This window comes from Sorex fumeus, unplaced genomic scaffold (assembly GCF_029834395.1).
Source record: "Sorex fumeus unplaced genomic scaffold, SorFum_2.1 ptg000043l, whole genome shotgun sequence".
Classification (NCBI taxonomy): domain Eukaryota; kingdom Metazoa; phylum Chordata; class Mammalia; order Eulipotyphla; family Soricidae; genus Sorex; species Sorex fumeus.
Window position 1 is genome coordinate 31150675 of NW_026606100.1, and position 14424 is coordinate 31165098.

General features: G+C 41.7%; 1 protein-coding gene across 2 annotated transcripts in view; it reads right to left on the reverse strand.

The window, feature by feature from the left end:
• The window catches only part of ARMH3 (armadillo like helical domain containing 3), a 207140-nt gene that overhangs the window by 80593 nt on the left and 112123 nt on the right, over positions 1-14424 (reverse strand). The window lies entirely within an intron of this gene.

The following is a 14424-nucleotide window of genomic DNA, read 5'->3' on the forward strand; positions in this document are numbered from 1 at the left end:
CAAATGCTTCTAAATGCTTTTCAATGTCCCTGGGCCTGGCACTGCATGGTCTCAAGCACCACATGGTCCCTGTGCTCCACTAGGAGTGTGACCCCTGAGAGCAGAGCCCCTGGGCACTGCAGGGTGCCTGCCCCCCCCCACCCCCCAAAAAAGGAAAAAAATTAAAATGTGGATAATTTTCCCAAGAACTTCATATCTGAATACTACTACAGCACACCCAAGATCCTTCTAGAAAGAGTAGCAGCAGCAGCTCTATCAGAAATAGGGCCTACAACTGCAACTGGATAGAAAAAACTCTGTTTTTTGGCTTTATATCTGTTCTATTAATATCTTATTTTTATAAATTCATAGTTTTATGAAAAAGAAGGCAGGAGCCTTAATAAAACATATTTTCAGAGTGCTGCTTTTCTAATTAACAAGATTTAGTACAGGGGAATTTGTTATGGCTCCAAGTTAAACCACTATAGTCTGAACTCTGGTTTTAGGCAGTGTATGTGTATGAATTAAATCAGGCCAGACACCTCTCTTTCAACCAAACTGTAAACATTATTTAGTTGTATTTGTTTTCTCCTAGATTCTCCACTAGTTCTTTAACAGGAGAAACCCAGTGTTGCTCAAGTATCACTCCTGACAGTACTCAGGGAATCTTAAGCAGTGCCAGGAATCTAATTTGGGTCAGCTCCATGCAAGGCAAGTGCCTTATCCTGCATTCTATCTCTGTGGTCTCAGGTTTAAAAAAACATGAAATTGAATGGGCTCAGTTTTTTAAGTTAATTTTTTTGGGGGAAGGCCACACCTGGAAGTTCTCAGGGCTTTCTCCTGGCTCTGCACTCAGGGATCACTACTTGGCAGGGCTCAGGGGACCATACAGTTCCCAGGATTGAGCTTGGGGATCAGCTTCCTGCAAAACAAGTGCCCGACATACCATACTATCACTCCAGCCCGTAAGTTAATTTTGGAACTAAATTAACACGGCCCAGAGGAAACACCCAGCTCCTATGGATGTCTCATGTAAGAACGTGAGATTTCTTGTTACACATAATCCAATAAATGTGAAGCTGGATAAATCTGTAGAGGAATGAAGGATGTATGTCAAGCAAGCTGTGATATCACACTTGTGAAGAAAGAAGGCATCTATTCTCCACTGTTCTTTTGATGATGATAATGTACCAATGTCTAACCAGATTGTTAATCACTAGTTAATACCAAAAAAAAAATAAGTTTTATGAGGAAACCTGGTTGTCTGGTTGTTTCGCTGCTGTTCATTGTGTGGAAGGTTGTGGGAGACCTCCAGTGCTTGCTGTACTAGCATTAAGGGTGCAGTGAGGGGCTGGAGAGTCAGGAAAGCAGCTAAGTCTCTTGTCTCGCACAAACTGTCCCAGGTTCCATTTCTGGCACCAAATATAGTCCTCTGATTCCTGCCAGGAGTGATCCCTAAGTGCAGAACTAGGAGTTTACCCTGAACACAGCTGGGCATGGCTGGCCCAAAACACACAAACCCATTTAACTTTTAAAGTTAAATGTTAACTTTAACATTTAAAAAAAATTGGACTGAAATATGAAGATGAAGAACAACAGCTCATGATAAAAGTGGTGTGGAGCTTTTAACACTAGCAACTTTTAAATGTGGAGAAGTACTGTCCCAAAATGGGGTTCTGATTCCAAGAATCTAATGGCCACAGAAACAATAGCTGCATTCAATAAAAATGGGGTGCCTGGTGCCACTGCCTTAGAAATGGAACCTGAGATAGGACCTAATTTGTGACATATCTTGGTCAACATGGTAACCTGATGACTGTCTAATGAAGCTTCTGTGGGGGTAATGGAAAGCAATTTTATCAAATCATAGGCCTGACAGAATTGCGATCTCTATTTCTAGCTTACAATCAATCTATTTGGACCCTTAGCAAAAATATTCTAATGGGTCAGCATTTAAAACGTGCTTGGAGACAGAATGACATAGTATAGTAGATAAGGCATTTGCCTGAGTTCAGTCCCCAACACCCCATATGGTGCCCCAACCTGTCAGAAATGATCTCTGGGCACAGAGCAGGAGTAAGCCCTGAGCACCACTGGGTGTGGCCCCCAAACAAAACAAAAGAAAACAAAACAAAATGTTCCTGGTGCTGAAGAGATAGTGCAAGCATTTACCCTGCATCCCACCAACCCTGGTTCAAAACGCTGGCTATATATATATATATATATATATATATATATATATATCACTGTAGAACTGTCCTCCCTTTATTCATAGATTTGCTCCAGCGGGCCCAGTAACATTTCCATTGTGAGACTTGTTGTTACTGTGTTTGGCATATCGAATACGTCATGGGTAGCTTGCCAGACTTTGCCATGCGGGCGAGATACTCTTGGTAGCTTGCTGGGCTCTCCAAGAGGGGCAGGGGAATCGAACTCGGGTCTGCCGTGTGGGCCGCTTGCAAGGTAAACGTCCTACCCGCTGTGCTATGGCTCCAAGCTTTTATATATATATATATATGTATGTATGTTTCCTAGTCACCACTAGAGGTCACTTGTGAGCACAGAGCACAGGAATAGCCCCTGAGCACTACTGGTGTGCTTCCCAAAACAAAATTGAAAAATAAGTTTCTTAATTGGTTGTACCAACAGACCTTTCTGAAATCATGTAGTCCTGAAATAGGTCTCTAAACCTATTCCAAAGAATCTTATCCAGCATATAAGAAATTTTAAATTGCTGGAGAGATAATATTGTACAGCAGGTTGTCTTTTATGTGGTCGACCGGGGTTCAATCCCTAGCACAACAAATGGTCTCCAGAGCACTGCCCAGGAGTAATCCCTGAGCCTATTAGAGCCAGGAGTCAGTCCTAAGCACCACCTAGTAGATGCAAATTTTAAAAAATCAGAAATAAGAGGTGTCAAAATACTCAGCATAATATTTGAGTATTTTCAGTAACATACAAAATTTAGAATCCCATAAACTATAACTACTTTGGCTCTGATATGGTTTTGTCCTTTAGTCATTTGAAACATAGAAAATATATGGTTATTGCATGCTCACATCTCCCATATAATATACTCATATAATATACATCAGGTTTGCTGCCTTAAAAAACAAAATAAGTTTTACAGTGATTACTTTGCCTTTCTATAAATACCATTTTGTGATATTATGGAAAACATCCCATTTATGTTTGGAAATCTACATCATACAGGAGCACATCTTTCTTTTCTTTTCTTTTTTTTTAACCATACCCAGCAGTACTCAAGTCTTACTTCTGGCTCTGTGTGCAAGGATCACGCCTGTGGGGGCCCATGATACTATATGAGATGCTGGAGACCAAACCTGGGCCAGTTGTGTACAATGCAAGCACTCTCCCCTCCCCACTGTCCTATCTCTCTCGGTCCAAGAAAAACATGTCTTTTATATTCCCCTACAAAGAAGCCTTCTTAGGAGCCAGAATAATAGTGTTCAGAAGGACCCCTGGAGAGGCTGTAGGGACCTTATGTGATCTAAAGACTGAACCTGGGAGAAGCACTGTTACCTCCTATATTATCTTCTCCAGTTCTAATTTTTTTTTCTTTTTCGGTCACATGCGGCAATGCTCAGGGGTTACTGCTGGCTCTGCACTCAGGAATTACTCCTCATGGTGCTTGGGGGACCAGATGGAATGCTGAGAATCGAACCTGGGTCGGCAGCATGCAAGGCAAACGCCCTACCCACTGTGCTACTGCTCCAGTCCCTCCAGTTCTAAATTTAGGGGGAAAAGATTTAGATATGATTTACTGTAGCTTAATCATAAAATTGGGCTGGAGCGATAGCACAGTGGGTAGGGCAGTTGCCTTGCACATGGCCAACCCAGCCGACCCGAGTTCGATTCCTCCGCCCCTCTTGGAGAGCCTGGCAAGCTACCGAGAGTATCTTGCCCGCACAGCAAAGCCTGGCAAGCTAGACCTGTGACGTATTCGATATGCCAAACACAGTAACAAGTCTCACAATGTTACTGGGCCTGCTCGAGCAAATCAATGAATAATGGGAGGACAGTGCTACAGTGCTAATCATAAAATTTCTGAAACTAATTCTCTTCATACTTCTTTTGAGTTGGGAGGGGGCTTGTCCACCTCTCACAACACTCAAGGGCAGTGCCAGGGATTGAACTAGGGTCAGCAGCATGCAATGCAAGTACCTAAATACTGTCTCTCCAGCCCCATAATTTTCTTTATATTTATCTAAAGTTGACTACCAACTTATTTTTGTTAGACATGTCATTTGTTTGATTTTATTTTTCATTTAAGTTCACATCCAGCAGTGCTCAGAGCTTACTCCTGACTGTGCTCAGGGATCCCTCCTGGGGCTTCAAGGGACCATACGAGCACCAGGAATGGATCACAGATCAGCTACATGCAAGGCAAGCGCCTTACCGACTGTACTGTCTCCCCAGCCCTAGAACTGTGATTTGTTCTCTTCTCTTTCTGACCTCTCTTGCCACCGCGCCCCACAAGAAAGGGTTTCTGCTAATGAATTAAGCAAATATTTATTACTTTATATGCCTTTTGAGATATGTAACTTAATATTTAGATATTTAATCTTTGTTTTATTATATAATCAAGAAATAGTGATGTGTATTAATGTTCGTTCAACCATGTATTTATAGTTTGATTGTAGTTCTGTAGAGAAACAATTTGTCGGTGTTTACCATGCTGTAAAAATCCAGTGCAAGAGCTTAAACATCTAAGTAAATAATGAAATGCAAGTTATCATCATTGAAATTGTTTTTGCTTAAGATTAACTTGAGTGGGCGGAATGATGGTAGAGGGCTTAAAGCGTTTTCCTTAAATGTAGTCAACTCTGGTTCAATCTCCAACACCACGTATGGTACCTAACCACTAACCACTAACCACTAACCACTAAGCATTGCTTGGTGTGGTCATAAAACAAACACAGATCAAAAAACTGCAGAAAACTGTAGAAAACTGCATGAGTGAATTATACTTCACATAATAATCTTTGAGGTAAACTATGTAAAATGAAGCACTGCAGTGTAGCACTGTCCTCCTGTTGTTCACGAATTTGCTCGAGGGGGCACCAGTAGCATCTCCATTGTGAGACTTGTTGTTATTATTTATGGCATATCGAATACGTCACAGGTAGCTTGCCAGACTTTGCCGTGCGACGGAATACTCTTGGTAGCTTGCCAGGCTCTCCGAGAGGGATGCAGGAATAGCATCCCTCAATTGGCTGTGTGCAAGGCAAATGCCCTACCTGCTGTGCTCCAGCCATGTGAAATGCTTTTTTTTTTTTAAATAAAAGATTAGAACTGAAGTTTTAGCATTTTTAATATTTTAAGGGCCAATGAGATACAGTATGTTAGTCTTGAGAGTTGTCTGATATTAAAATGCTCTCTATTTTTGAAGGACTGCCCATATTGTTTAACAAAATGGCTGGACAAGTCAGCATTCCCATCAACAATTAAAGAGAGGCCCTTTCTCCACACATCTGTGTTAGCACTTGTTCTTTTTGATGAGTGCCAATCTCTGTGGTGTGAGATGATACCTCATTGTTGTTTTGATTTACATCTCTCTGATGATTAGCGATGTAGAGCATTTTTTCACAAGCCTTTCAGTATTTATGACCTCACAATAACACTTCTGGGAATATATCCTGAGGATGCAAAAAAACACAGTAGAAATGATATCTGCACCTGTATGTTCATTGCAGCACTATTCACAATAGCCAGAATTTGGAAATAATCCAAGTGCCCAAGAACACACAAGTGGTTAAAGAAAATTTGGTACATCTACACAATGAAATACTATGCAGCTGTTAGGAAAGATGAAGTCATGAAATTTGCTTATATGTGGATGGTCATGGAGCATATCATGCTAGGTGAAAAGAGAGGGACAGACATATAATGACTGCACTCATTTATGAAATATAAAATAACATAATTTGAGACTGATACCCAAGGACAGTAAAGACAGGGCCAGGAATACTGCTCTATGGTTGCAGCCCGCCTCGCAAGCGGGGGAGAAGGCAGCTGGAACAGAGAAGGAATCACTAAGTCAAAGGTGATAGTTGGAGATATAGTTTCGGATGGGAGATGTGTGCTGAACGCAGATAAAGGACCAAATGTGATAGCCTCCCAGTATCTGTACTGCAAACCATAATGCCCAAAAGTAGAGAGAGAGTATGGGGGAAATTGTCTGCCATAGAGGCAGGGGGAGGGGTGGAATGTGGGGGGGTACTGGGGACATTGGTGGTGGAGAATGTGCACTGGTGGAGGGATACGTGTTCGATTATTGTATAACTGAAACTCAAACATGAAACCTTTGTAACTGTATCTCATGGTGATTCAATTAAAAAAATGCTCTCTGGGGGTAGGATGCTGCCAACAGGTCAACCTGTACCCGCGGGGTGAGTATATCAGCAGCCTGATGGTGCCTTCAAGCTGACACCCCAAAATTGCCACTGTGTCTTTGGCCGGACCCCAACAACTTGGGACCAAGAAATTAAATGGCCAAAAGTTAGGTATGTGGGAACCATGCCCACAAACCACCTCTGGCTCAGCTATACAAGCTCATTTATTGGCCTTATTTCAGAAACCCATAGATAAATCTCGAAAGAGACCAAAAGCCGCAGTTAATCTTGGACCCACACATGGCTAAACAGACTGGGGTAAATTGGAGGGGGGTAGGTTGGCCTGTGCCTGCCCAAGCAGAGCCCCCAGTAGCTGCTTGCTTCCACAATCCAAAATCGCTGCCTTACCCCAGGCCTGACTCCACCGTTTCAGGACAGACCTCGCCAAGATAAAGGCTGCTGAAAATTTGGGTATGAGGGTTTTGTGACTGAAAGGTCCAGGCTTTCACAGAGTTGGGGTGAGCTACCTCCCCACACTTCCCAATACATATGGAAGCATTGGCAGTCACCCCCATGAATCAATTCCAGTGACACCCTGTAAACTCTATTACTGGTCTTGCTTCAGAGACCCATAAACAAACCTCAAAAACCAGAGACACAACAGTGAGTCCTGGAAGAACACCACAGAACCAGAGATCTCTCTGGGCCCCATACCAAGCCAATTTCACCGGGACACCCCAGATGGAGCAGGTGCAGCATCCCCGCCTCCTCCAGATGGAATCCCGGCAACCAAGAGCTTCCACAAGCAAGGCCCAGGTATTCGGGGTCCAGGATTAAATCTCCATGCTGCATGGTGGCAGAGGTGCAGGGCTGTCCCCCCCCTGGCTCCCAGCCTGCTCGTCAGCCTGGCTGTCACACCCACAATATGAGCCACCTTAGTGTTCAGAGACACCCTATTGAATCCAAAAATGTATTAGTGCCCTACATAAATTATCTCTGGAACCCAACCTTTTACAATCTAGGATTCCAGAAGCACGTGGCCATGGCGTCCAAGGTATTCAAAATGAGCACTGTAGCACTGTCTTCCCATTGTTCACCGATTTGCTGGAGCGGGCACCCACCAATAACGTCTCCATTGTGAGACTTGTTACTGTTTTTGGCATATCGAATATGCCATGGGGAGCTTGCCAGGCTCTGCCGTGTGGGCGGGATACTCTTGGTAGCTTGCTGGGCTCTCCGAGAGGGACGGAGGAATTGAACCAGGGTCGGCTGCGTGCAAGGCAAATGCCCTACCCACTGTGCTATTGTTCAAAATGAGCAATGGACAATAAATGATCTAGCATCTGCTCCTGGCAGGCAGGCTTGAATGGTGGTGCGAAAATCTGAGCAAAACATCATGCCCAAAAGTAGAGAGAAAGTATTGGGAAAATTGCCTGCCATGGATGCAGGGTGAGGACTGGGATGGGGGGAGGGGGACGGGATATATTGGGGACACTGGTGGTCTAAAGTGTGCACTGGTAGAGAGATGGGTGTTCGATCACTGTACGGCTGAATCTCGAATATGAAAGCTTTGTAACTGTATCTCACAGTGATTCAATCAAAAAAAAAAAAGTAATGTGGAGTTCATGCCCAATCAGCTTAATCAATGGCTAATAAAAAGCAGCACTCCTACATTTAAAAAAATGCTATGATAATTAAATATTGAAGTTTAGATAATTTTAAACCAATGCAGTATTTGGCAATGAAAATAAATATCTAGTAAAGAAAGTTTTGTATGTAGCTCTGTTCCACAGTTAATACTGGTTTGGAGGAAGTATAACTTCTGAGTCTCAATTTTCTCACAGATAAGTAATCATTTTTACAGGTTTTGAACTTAATTTGAGAATATTTGGCAAATAAGAACTTAACAAATTAAATTTCTTGCTTTTGTTTTTGATTTTGGGCTATACCAAGCAATGCTCAGGGCTTATTCCTGGCTCTGCACTCAGGGGTCATTCCTGGTGGGCTTGGGGATCCATAGGCAAAGGTGGTCAGTGTTTACTCCAGGCTTTGTGCTAAGGGATTATTCCTGGTAATACTCAGGGAACCATATGCAATGTCAGGGATCAAACCCAGGTAGGCTGCGTGTAGAACAAGTACCTTACTGGTTACTCTATCTTCTTAGCCCAACAGTGAATAATTGTTTTTAGGAATGAAACAAAAGAAAATTGAACAATATATATGAAAGAACAGTCAGTTCTCAGATATTGGGCAACAGACAATACAAAACTGTGATTCCTACAGAAAGAAAATCATGGTCATAGTCACGGTCCTCCCGTTGTTCATCAATTTGCTCAAGCGGGCCCAGTAATGTCTTCATCATGAGACTGTTACTGTGTTTGGCATATTGAAAATAAAAAGCATAAATATGATCCAGGAGCTTACTTTATGGAGAAGCCTCCAGTCTTTAGTAAACAGGAGGAACCTAAAATTTTGCCACAATAAGAAATTTTACCACGATAAGACTCTATGAAGACAAAGATATACATATTTGAGGAAGTTAAGCACCTAAAGTTCGTACAATAGATGGGGCCAAAGCTATATTACAGTGGATAATGCACTTGGTTTGTTTCGGGGTAACACCACACTCAGGTATGGTCCCTGACACCTTACATCATGATCCCCTGAGCCACACCAAGAGTGAATGCTGAATGCAGAGTGAGGAATAAGCCATGAGCACGCTGATGTGGTCCAAAAAAACAGACAAACAAACAAAAACCAAACAAATCAAAAGAAGATTTTGTAAAGTAGTGATGAAAAGGGAATTTAACAAGAAACTTTGGAGAACTGTAAAGATGTACAAAAAGATGTCTTTTGCTAAACAGTAATGCACACTTATGAAAGAGGAAATTCCCAAGCTTATGAAAAGCTACACACACACACACACACACACACACACACACACAAAGAGTAGAAGTGACCTAGTATAACATTGGTTTATCAGTCAATATCTGCAGACAGGTATTTTATTAGTTTATATTAAAGACTGTATTAATATTATGAGGCCAAGTAGCTTATATTAAGGTTGTCTTTGACCTGTCTAAATAAAATCCTTAAACTAGGATCTTCAACAGACCAAAATAATTTCACATATCAAAATCGCATTCCAGAACAAAAACATTATATAAAAAAACAAAACAGGGGCTGGAGCAATAAAATGGCGGGTAGGGCATTTGCCTTGCATGCAGCCAACCCGGGTTTGATTCCCAGCATCCCATATGGTCCCCCAAGTACCGCCAAGGATAATTCCTGAGTGCAGAGCCAGGAGTAACCCCTGTGCATCACTGGGTGTGACCCCCCCCCATAAAAAAACAAAGGAGTGTGGCTTGTCAGCATGCAAAGGAACCTAACTTAGGCACCACATGGCTCCTGAGCACAACTGTGTTTACCACATGGCCTCTGAGGACTGCTAAGACTACTCTAGTGGTCCCCAGTAATATAAGTCCCAAGTGGTGAACTCTCTGGCCTAGTTAGCTGAATATAGTTGGAGTGGCTGCTGAGTCACTACATGGGAGGGCTAACCCCCCACACACAAAGAAATAAAAGTGAAGAACAAGTCCTATCAAGACAGCATGACAAGTCACTCTAAATATGAACACAGATTTTTATAGTAAAAGGACAGAAAAAGACAGACATGCAGATACTACTTAATACCAAAGTTTAATACTTAATACCAAAAATAGCTGCATTAATATCAGATAAAACAGACTTTAGATCAAGAAATAAGGATGAGTAGCTAACACAGCTGGTAGGGTACTGACTTCACACATGACAGACCTCAATCCTTGGGACAATATATTATCCTCCAAGGCCTGCAAAGAGTGATTCTGTGCACTGCCAGGTATGGACCCAAATTAAACCAAACAATACCCAACAGAACAAGAAAATATGATTAGGGATAAGAGGGATATTACCTAATACTAAGAGAAGTGCTTCATTCAGATATGATCATCCTAAATGTGTATACATCCTTTAAGAGAGCTAGAAAATACATGAACAAAGGAGTGAAATAGGCCAAGAAGATGGCTCAAAGGGCTTTGCTGGTGGAAACACCAGGTTCAATCCCTGGCATCTCTGAGAACAAATTCCAAGCACTGTGTGTGTGTGTGTGTGTGTGTGTGTGTGTGTGCGCGCGCGTGCGCATGCATGTGCACATGTGTGCACATATTTTTTAAAATAGGGGATGCTAAAAAGATAGTGCATACAAGAGTTAGAGTGGCTGCCTTGCATCCCTCTGATACTGGATGAACTCCCAGGCATCCCATACCATCCCCTGAGCACTGAAAGGCATCATTCACTCCTCGGCACAGTCAGGAGTAAGCTCTGGGCACTACTAGATGTGGCCACAAATCAAACAAAAAATAATTTATTATATCTTATTACTCGAGCGGTCCCAGTAACGTCTCCATTGGAGACTTTGTTGTTACTGTGTCTGGCATATCGAATACTCTCGGTAGCTTGCCGGGCTCTCCGAGAGGGGCAGAGGAATCGAACTCGGGTCAGTCATGTTGGCCGCTTGTAAGGCAAACGCCCTACCCGCTGTGCTATCGCTCCAGCCCTTAAGGAAATGCAAACCAAAATACAACGTGCTATCACCTTACCTGTTAGACTGGCTATTATCAAAAAGATAAGAAACAAGTTTTGCCAAGCATATATATATATATATATATATGTATGTATATGTATATATATATGTAAAGAGAACTCTCATATACTACTGGCAATATTTGATTATGAACCACAATATGCCAATTTCTCAAAATATTAAAAAGAAAACTTACACACAACCCAATCATCCCACTTCTGACTATCCAAAGAATAAGAAAATCTTAATTAGAAGAGATGTACACACTCCATGTTCATCACGTCATTCTTCAGTTTCCAAGAATTGGAAATAATCTAAGCGCCCATAGACTGACTGATTAAGATGTAGCACATCTATATGGTAAGGTGGGACTTCTGGCAAACATAATATAGTACACAATGATGTCGGTATAGACCTAGCATTATATGTTACAAACCAATGATACTTTTAAAAAGGCCAAAAATCCGAGAGATTCGATAAAAAGCATTTTTTTAAAGGAAAAAGGCTAAAAGAGGAAAAAAATAAAATCAGAAAAGATGTAAGAAAATTAAAACTATAGACCAATATTCCTCTAAATATTAGCAAATCAAATTAACGATGTAAACATTTTCTTCAAAGAAAAACAAAATCTTTTAAGATAACAAAATTATTACTGGCAATAATTACATTATTCTAATTATTATAGTAATTATATGAATTACAAAATTACAAAATTCGCCCTGAATTTCAGGGGTGAATTTTCCCTTCTCTTAGCTGTCATGGTATTTGGGAATCAAATAGATATATAATGAATCCACTCACACTTGGGACTAAAATAGCTACCATTTGCAGACTTATAAGGAAATATGTCTCTGGATACTCATGCCCTTCAGATGAGATTGTTCAAGTCTTCAAAGATAAACTCCCAGTTTAATATGAAAACTTAGCCTAGGGCACTGCAGATGCATTACAGGGCCTCGACCTGAGGTATTGATGGCCAATTATCACCCATACTATTGGCGGCGTTAGTAAGGCCTTACTTATCATGTACATTTTATTGATTATAGGTTCCTGCCTCTTTGGGAAAGATTCGCCAAAGCTGAGGGCATGACCTATCAAGTCTATTTCAGTGTTTTTCATTTCGCAAACAGAAAAGGGAAAAATGTTGGATTACAGTTTAAGTTTAGGCTTAAAATGGGTTGTAAGCCAACGCCTGGTTAGAGTGCTCATGCCCCTGACTCTGTTACTCATCACTGATGTTTCTAATCAGACATTGTGCTGTGGCATGTGAACACATTTGGTTTCCGTGCACAGGTGATGGTACACTTTGTTGTGGTGTTAAGAATCCCAAATGACAGTGCTGCCAGGATCAAAATGCATGCATGGTCCCCTGGCTGCAGAGTAGGTGCTCCATCACGAGGTTATCCCTGAGACTTGGGTGAATTTTACTTTATACATTGTTTATGGGCTGGCGTGACAGCACAGTGGGTAGGGCATTTGCCTTGCACGCGGCCGACCTGGCCAACCCAGGTTCAATTCCTCCACCCCTCTTGGAGAGCCTGGCAAGCTACCGAGAGTATCTCTCAGTACCTGGCAAATACTGAGAGTATCCTGCACGGCAAAGCATGGCAAGCTACCTGGTGATGTATTTTTTTTTTGGTGATGTATTTGATATGCCAAACACAGTAACAAGTGTCACAATGGAGACGTTACTGGGCCCGCTCAAGCAAATTGATGAACAACTGGAGGACAGTGGATAGCAACATGACATTGTTTATGCTTCAAAATACTGACTCCAAAAAAAGTGAGGTTTTTTTCCCTCCATCAGAAGTTTTATCATTCTTTATATAAGAGAGAATGCCAAAATATTTGTTGGGCCTCAGTGAAATACTGATTTCCAACTTGTGCTTTTCTGTTTAATATTTTAATTCCCTTGACAAGATTTGCACATTCCCAAATACCTTCCCTTGTCTTGTTGCTATTGCTACAAGGGTTTCTCTTATTGACTGGGTCTCTGGCCCCTCTGAATAGGCATGTCAGGCTTCCATAAAACATCTCTCTCATTCCAACTTTCTTTCCTTTCCTCACTGAAAAGCATCTTTATTGAGATGAAATATGAAGGAAAAAACAAAACCACTTTACTCATTTATAACTGAGCCTTAAAACTGCTGGTTCAGGGGCAAAGGAGAAAGTGCAGGAGTTGTTCTGGGAGCCTGGCAGTCACACCCACAAACTGCTCTGGCACCATATAAACTCATTAATGACCATGACCCAGAGACTCACAAATAAATATCAGAAGAGAGCAACAAGCTGCAGAGATGCTTTCAGACCTAGCGCGAGGCTGTCTCTCATGCAGGGTGTCCCAGAGGGAGGAGGGTCAGCCCAGCACCCATCCCAACAGAGCCCAGCAGCCTAAAACCTCCATAACCCAATCACCACCATGCTCCACACACTCAGGATGAGTCTCACACATGAGAATGAATCTGCTTAAAAATCCAGGTTTGTGGGGTTTGTGACCAAAATCTCCAAGCTCTTATGGAGTCAGGAATGGGCAACCTCCCTCCATCACCCTGTGCTTCCAGGAGTCTGGTGGACATGCCCATGAACTGCCTCTAGTGCCATAAAAGCTCATCAACAGCCATGACCCAGAGATTCATAAATAAATCTCAGAAGAGAGGAACAAGCTGCAGAGATGCCTCCAGATCCCCAAGTCACCATCCAGTTTAAAATTTAACTCTAGCTCTATTACCTTATTTAAAATTTTAGAATTCCTAGAGTGTGCAGCCACAAATGTGGTCATATGACATCTCATTCTCCAGTACCAGGAATAGCATACCACATTTGATGGGGTTTAAAGTAGAAGGCAACTGATCTTGATAAAGAAATATTGGCACACATAATCAGCCTGTAACAATATGTTAGTAATCTCTTATACAAGAGCTTAATGTCTCTAGAGTGAGATACAACAATATTCAGACACTTTCCTCTAAGGAAACTTTTAAAAATCATTTTTAGCGAAATATTCATAACAAGCTATACAGAATAAATTCTTTAGGACCTGCCTTTCAGGCAAGCTTGGTAATGGTGGAAAAATTCAAAATAATGGCAACAGGATTGGTGTTGGAATACTGAATGTAATAAATTATCGTGAACAACTTCATAAAAATAAAATTTTTAAAAATTATTTTTAAAAAAGTGCAAGGATTAAGGCACTTGCCTTGTATGTGGCCAGCCTGGGTTAGATTCCAGCACTCCATATGGTCCCCCAAGTCCTGCTGGAAGTGATCCATGAACATAGAGCCAGGTGTGAGCCCTGAACACTGCCATGTGTTGTTCAAAAAACAAATATCTCTGGAGCTTCACTTCACCCTTGGGAACTCTATACTCTTGACATTGGAAAAGTTAGACAGAAGCAAAACATACCAGGGCACTTTTTTTTTTCTTTTTGGGTCACACCCAGCAAAGCTCAGAGGTCACTCCTGGCTC